At 39.4% G+C, this 7,990-nt stretch overlaps 1 pseudogene; it reads left to right on the forward strand.

The window, feature by feature from the left end:
• Window positions 1-1,252: 1,252 nt before the first annotated feature.
• LOC122241960 lies at window positions 1,253-5,334 on the forward strand (annotated as a pseudogene).
• Window positions 5,335-7,990: the final 2,656 nt, after the last annotated feature.

The raw sequence follows: 7,990 nt of genomic DNA on the forward strand, positions 1-7,990 counted from the left end.
TCAGTAGAGTGCATAAGAATGCATATGTTTAGGGGCGCCTGGGTGGCTCAGTCGGTTAAGGGGCCGACTTCGGCTCAGGTCATGATCTCGCGGTCCGTGGGTTCGAGCCCCGTGTCGGGCTCTGTGCTGACAGCTCAGAGCCTGGAGCCCGTTTCAGATTCTGTGTCTCCCTCTCTCTGATCCTCCCCCATTCATGCTCTGTCTCTCTCTGTCTCAAAAATAAATAAACATTAAAAAAAATTAAAAAAAAAAGAATGCATATGTTTAAATAGGTTAAATACCATAAACATATTTGAAACTAATTTTCCTTTAATTGAAGAGGAAAGTTCACAGACATTATCAATTCTTCTTCTTAACAATTGTATTAAACATGGTAAATTTTATTAGTTGTAAGTTTTTTGAGGGAAAATATTTTTCCTGTCTTAGTTGCCAATCTATGCTTGCATCTAGCAAATTTCCCAAAGAAACAGTGGATGCTCAGAAATCTTTGCTGAATAAATAACTGAATGAATTATTAGTATCTTCATGATATAAAAGAGATCACTATGCCCTTTGTAAACTACCAGAAATCTCATAATTAGATATTCATTTATCTATCCTGTGCCTTTAAGTTTCAAAATGAAAGACAGTATCTGTTAATCATTTCTGCATCTTGATTCCCAAGCTTGACTCTTGGTAAATAGCTTTCTGGTGCTAGGGGAAAAAAAACATATGTTAAAACAACCAAGTCATTAGCTATTTATACATCTTTATTTGTCACTATTTTCAAATAATTTGTTATTCCTAAAGAGAGTTTCTAAAATAAAACTTGACGAGAAAACCTGACTTTCACTTACTGAATTGTGACCTAAAGGACTATTATTTCTGTTTTCCCTTTTGGGATAATATATCTAAATTTTCACTCAAAGAAAGTAAAATTAAAAAAAGAAAACCTAAGCTACAAGACTATATATATACATATATATATACATATATATATATGTATATATATACACACACGTGTATATATATACAATGAATTATTATTATGAAAGAAAAACTAAGCTACAAGACCATATATATATATATACACACACACACACACACACACGTATGTATATATACAATGAATTATTATTATGAAATTATTTTTAAATTGTCAGAGAACTTGATGAATAAAAACATTCAAATCATTAAAAAAGAATAATTGTAGTAAATTACATGTCCTTGTTTTGTACTTTCTTGATTAATTGGATATATATAAATCGAAGACATGCCTGGAAGGTAAGAGAGTAACTGAAATTTCCTCATCTTCCAGGGCTGAATACCTTATTTGAATGTATATGTAACAGGGCATTATTTTATTATTTTATTTTTTTAAATGTTTATTTATTTGAGAGAGAGAGCAAGAGAGCAAGAGACAGACTGTGAGCAGGGACAGGCAGAGAGGGAGACACAGAATCTGAAACAGGCTCCAGGCTCCAAGCTGTCAGCACAGAGCCTGATGCAGGGCTCAAACCCATGAACCGTGAGATCATGACCTAAGCAGAAGTTGGATGTTCAACCAACTGAGCCACTCAGGTGCCCCTGTAACAGGGCATTATTAAAAAGTTATTTTCACTCAAAAGGTCAGCAATTATGAATATGAGCAACAAATTTACTCTTCTTAGAATCAACCTGATTGGATGAGTACACAGAAAATAATTGACCACTTCTGTTTTTCCTTGGAACCACCAACCTCCTTTTCTGTGAACTCAGGTACTACTTTCTAACATGAGTTACTGCTGGCAATCATCAACACAATCAGTGCTCATTTCTCAACAGTCCTATCAAATTTTATACTGTGTAATCTTTTATCACAAAACACCCTTACATTATCAATCAAATACATTCCAATGTGCCACCAAAGAAAATAACATATACTATTGTTCTTTAATGAAAAGTACATACTCTTTTTCATTGGATATTCTTGACTTTCGGGATGGTTGCCAATGTCCCTCTTTACTGTGAAAAATGCTGCCATCCACAGACACTTATACCAATTGTGATTATATTACCTGTCCCTGGTTCCCACAAACACAGTGAATCAGAATGGAATTGATGTATGCCCACTGCTGAAGCCATGAGATTCTCTAGAACTTGGAGTGGGACTTAGAGCAAGCAAACACTATCTCTGCTGGTATCTTGCATGGTAAAGACAAAAACCTCAAAGTTACATAGAGATCCATTAAGCTGCCAAATGCAATAAAAAGCATATACGATGGGATATATGATAGATACTGTGTTTTTACATTTTGTAGAGTAAAATCTATGTTGAGTGTTTCATATAATTTCTTTGTTATAGAATAGTGCGTGGAATTAAGAAAATTATTGGCTTTTTTTGTTGGACGAGTATATAGTGGGACAGTGATCTTCAAAAGTCAAATCATTTGAGTAACTTAGGAAAGTGATTGGAATTGAAAATGTACACTTTAAGGGCACCTGGGTGCCTCAGTCGGTTGAGCATCCAACTTCATCTCAGGTCATGATCTCCCAGTTCGTGAGTTTGAGCCCTGCATCAGGCTCTGTGCTGACAGCTCTGAGCCTGGAGCCTGCTTCAGATTCTGTGACTCCCTCTCTCTCTGTCCCTCCCCCACTCATGCTCTATTTCTCTCAAAAATAAATAAACGTTAAAAAAAATTTAAAAAGGAAATGTACACTTTATGTTGCCTATCATATTTCAAATTAAAAGCTAGCTCTTATGCAGCAGAGAACAAAGATTATTTGTGAAACCATGACTATTCCCAAGACTTCCTTCTCTGTACCCACTACCAACACACTCACCTTCACTTCATATGGAATCTCAGCAAGAAGGGAAGGGCTACCTGGATATAATTAATTATAGATATCTTACTGTATTATTGGAGTTACTCTAAAAATCCAAGGGCACAATGTGACTTTAGGTCTAAGTGTTTTGCACCAGAGACGAGAAATAATTAGTTAATTCTTGTAAACTGAAAAATTCTAGCAACAGGAATCAAATAGCAATACACAGGCTTTTTGTTTTTTGTTTTTGTTTTTGTTTTTGTTTTTGTTTTTTGGAATATGCCTGTAACAGGTAATTATCAAAGGAAACAGGAATTTAACAGTATATAAGAATATGGAGGAAAGCACAAGTGTGAAGACTTAAACTATCCTTAGAGGTAAACTTAAGCCCTTTTCTGGCCAGTGGCCAGGGGGCACAAGAAGGCAGAATGTGTTGTCAAATCCCTGGGGCAGCTGTGGGTGAGGAATATCACCTGAGCACTCTAGATGCCTCTCTAGAGCATGAGCCCAGGCAAGGGCACCCGCTGCAACTGCTTCTCTGAGGGACTTGCCAACCTTTCCACCCCAGACATTGCCACCAGGACCGGAACGGAAATAACCTTCAAGCTGCCTTTTTGGTTGTCAGCACCATCAGGAAAGCTGATGGGACCCATGTGTGCAAAAGCATGCTTGCCTATTCTCCATGGATGAGGAGGACATCATGCCCCCTATCAGTACCTCTGCCACTCGGACACTGCCGTTTGGTCACCTCCCTGCACTGTGAGTCCAGCATGACCCCACTCTCCACTTTCTCACTGTCTGAGGCAAAGGATGTGCAGGGGCCACTGCTGTTTGCAGAGCAGCCCCCAAAAAAGCCCTGCACCAGCTGTACTGCAATGTGTTCTAGGACCCTGTGACATCACATGTGGGCACATGTTCTGTCAAAGGTGAGCCATGCAGTTGTTTAAACCTAAGATGAATTAGAAGTTAATACTTACAGTTTTAAGGAATTATAAAAATAAAACAAAATTACAAAAAAAAAAAAGAAAGAAAAGAAAGAAAAGATGAGCCATGCAGGCACAGAAGTGTCCCCTGATCAATACCAAGCTGATGGTGGTGGTGAACATTGTTAAGGCAGAGCAGATCAAGGAGCTCTTCATCCATTAAGCTCAGTGCCTGGAAGGACCACAAGGGCAACCTTGCCTACAGACCTGTGCAGTGCCTCAAAAACCCCAGCTGCCTGCCTTTCCTTAAGATGAACCTGGAGGCCCACCTCAAGGTGTGTGAGCATAAGTGCCCCACCCCAAGAACAGGTACATGGTTCACCAAGGCCCAGGACACACATGGTATATACCTGGAAACTTGCTGCTTCCAGGGCTTGAAAGAATTCTTGCAGCTGACAAAATACCACTTCCAGAAATGCACATGGTACTAGTGTGGAAGATCCAGGAGATGCTTTCCTGTGCTCTGTGCTTGGCAAGCTGCAGGAGAAGCTGGTGAAGAGCATCAAGATCAAGTGTGATGTCCTAAATGAAATCCAGAGCAAGTTCAGCAAGGGTGTCATGGAGTTTCATAGGGGTGTGACCACGTTGAATGACCAGCTGTCTTGCATCAGTGCACGCCTGAACATGGGAATCCTAAGGATCCCATGATCTTCAGCAGATCTTCCATTCAAAGGACTCTTCCTGGGCCCTGTCTGGTGTCTTTGCTTCCATTCCACAAGTTACCTGCTCTTCAGTGCCTTCTCCAACAGGAACATCAATGTGTGGGACACATGTATCACCTATAAGTGCCAGAAGACACTGGAGGACCGTAATGGCATTGTGCTGGCATTCCACATCCTGGGGTGCAAGCTCTATAGCAACACAGAAGACTGTGCCACAATCTTGTGAAACATCTTGTAGAAGATGGCATGACAGCAGTGTGAATGCTGGTTTTCTTAACATGGCATGCTCTTCAGAGGCTCCCTGAAGGCCATCAAGGTCTGCAACATCTTGGGCACCCAGCTGAAGTTGAAGAAGCTCATGGCCCTCAGCCATTGGGTGTGGGCCCTGATAGTCACCCAGAGGCACCTGTATAGTGGCTCCTACCAATGAAAATCTGGAACATCTAGACCCTCAACTGTATCCATATCCTACAGACATTTGGCAACAACATCTATACATGTGATAAAACACTACATTGTCCATGGCACATAGAACTCATTCATGTGGGGAGGGGGCATGGACCTAAGGAGCAGGTGTGGACCCTGACAGTCCACAGGCACTGTGTACGCCCTTGAAGCCCTACCAGACCCAAGTCTTAAGCCCCTGCTATAACCAGTCCCTCAGGGTCTGAAGTAAAAGCAGCATGATCTGTACATAATTCCTGCTGTGTCTCCAGGGTGCAACATGACTGTGATGGTTTTGTCCTAGGGCTGACTCTTCTCAGGGACTGTGGGCTGCACTGTGAAGATTTGGCTTGCTTGCTGGCAGGAAATCCAGACTGAGTGTTGGCTTCTTCTGAGGCAGGCTGGCCACATGGGTAGTCTCAGCATCTCTGCCAGCTTTGTGGGGATAGGTGGACAGGCTCAGCCTGCCCAGTAGTGCCCTCCCTGCTCTACACTCAGCAAGCTTCCTTCTGCTTGGTCCTGACCTCAATGCTGACAAAACAATGCCCAATTCCTCTCTCCAGGTGCCAAGTTGGATGCTTCCTTGCCCCACCTCTGTCCCTACCTCAGATGGACTGAGGGTTCTTTTACTGTTTTTAGACTGTATATAGATTTGATTACTTCCTGATTGAAATAAAAACCTCACAGAATATGAAAAAAAGATGTACTAAATTTAATCTGAACAAAATATTTAGAATTGGGTTTAGTTAGACAAAGTGTTCATCAAGGTTGATCAAACCACAAGTTAATGTTTATAGTATTCTTTTGAGGTGTTTGCCTGGGCATGGAAAAAAAAATAAAGTGAAATAGATGAGTTGCTGATTTGTGTGAGACATGATTTTAGTGTGGAAATTTAAAGTAATTTTTTAGTCTTTAATATAACAAAGATGATACGTGTCTACAAATATGAGAGTAACAAATATACCATGGTCATTTTTACAGCCTTTGGTCTTAAAATATGTTATGTATGTGGTGCATTCATATGCTTTTCAATCATATCATCTCCCTAATATTGTGCAGTAGAAGCATGTTGCAAATCTAAAGTATAGTGGAAAATATGTATTTGATATTAGAGATTGATCTGCTAATATTCGTACAAAGACTGCATTTAAAATATACACTTATCGCAAAGGTGGCATTTTACCAATTTATGAGTTTCCAGTTGTAGTTGGCAAAGCTCACAGCCTGACCTAATCAGCACTTTAAAGTTGTATCCAATGAAATCCAACATAGGCATCTGTGATAGCTTAAGCAGTATGTGTGGAATTATTTCTGGGTTATGTTTTCTTCTGCATGGTTTAAATCTAAGAGCTATTACACAAGAATTCAGTACCAAAAAAAAAAAAAAAAGTGATTCTGATCAACTCTCTGCTCTTATAAATCCCACACAGTTGGGAGAGAAATGGATGTTGTACAAAAGATTCAAATGACAACAGCTGCAGACAAGCTGTGCATCTGGCACATTCTGACTCTTGTTATAAGCACATAGTACAAGTGACAATTGCTTTCCCTTAATCCTGTGATTGTGGTCTGTACAATTTGAATCATCTTTCCATAACTTTTGGACCTCCTACAGACATCTATGTCCCAAATTTCATCTTTTCATTGCATTACATCATGGTATTGTAGCAGTGTGCCATGACCCTATAAATTGATATTTTATATGCTGCCTCTGTATGCACTTAATACTGATAAAAAGAAAATTACTCATAACAGTAATAGGGTGAGACAGACAAATAAGACTTATTTAGAGGTATAACAGCCACACTCAATTTTATAAATGTTGATATTTTTTTCTTGTTTCAATTCACCAAATATTTATTATAGCCTACACTATGGGAGATAGCAAAAATGTAATCCCTGTATTCAAGGGAACAAAGCTTGCACATGAAACATTTAAATGTAATCCAGCACAGTACTTCTGTGCTAAGATATTTGGTGCAAATTTTACGTTTTATAGATATTCTGAAACGATGCAACTAAGGGTATTTTTCAGGTAAATACACCTGCCTTTATGGTGGCATTCTCTTAGCCAGTCACGGTAGCTGCATGTACTGAGCACATACCATTTACCAGACACTACATATTCACTCATTTAATTATCCCAATTACTGTGGGGGTCATTTAGTACTCTTAGACCATTAGGTCACAGATGAAAACAGAGTTTGAGGAAATTAAATATGTCTCATTGTTCCTTGCACTAAATTCAGAGAGGATTCAAGACCAGGACTCTATGATTCCAGAATTCATTTTCTTAAGCCTTCACTATCTTGGCTAATCAGGTGCTATTATGCATAATATGTGTTTTTTTTTTTCTTCACCACCTTTACTGAGATATAATTGACATATGGCATTGTGTAACTTTAAGGTGTACAACATGCTGGATACACTTATATATTAAAATATGATTACTACCATAGTGTGAGTTAACACCTCCATCACTTCACATAATTTCCATTTCTTTTCTTGTCTGAAAGCATTTAAGATCTACTCTCTTAGCAACTTTCAAGTATATCATATGGTATTGTTATCTACATCACAATGCTGTATATTAGATCCCCAGAACTTAACAACTGGAAATTTATATCCTTCTACCAGTATCTCGTCATCACCTCCTCACATACACACCCACCCACACCTAAACCGCCCATCCCTCATCCCTTCCAGGCCCTGATAATCACCATTCTAATCTCTGTTTCCACAAGTTTGGTTTTTTTTCGTATATTTTTAAAAAATTTCTCAATATCCATAGAGAAATTTGCAACATGGGACATTTTCAATGTCTGGAGAAGGTTTTGTTTTCATGACTGGAGGAGGAGCTGTTCCTGCATCAGGTGAATAGAAGCCAGAGATCCTGCTAATCCTCCTGCACCGTACAGTACAGCTGACTCCCTTCAACGAAGATTTATTCTGCCGAAAGTGTCAAACAGTGCCAAGGAGACCTTAGGTAGGTCACTCTTTGTTGCAGAAGGGTATCTTGTGCACAATTGCTTGGTTAGCCTCTGACCCCTACACATTACATTGCATTAGCATTCCCTCCTCCAGTTATGCCAACCAAAAATATCTGCACATGTTAAC

The sequence above is a fragment of the Panthera tigris genome, chromosome A1, assembly GCF_018350195.1.
Source record: "Panthera tigris isolate Pti1 chromosome A1, P.tigris_Pti1_mat1.1, whole genome shotgun sequence".
Lineage (NCBI taxonomy): Eukaryota > Metazoa > Chordata > Mammalia > Carnivora > Felidae > Panthera > Panthera tigris.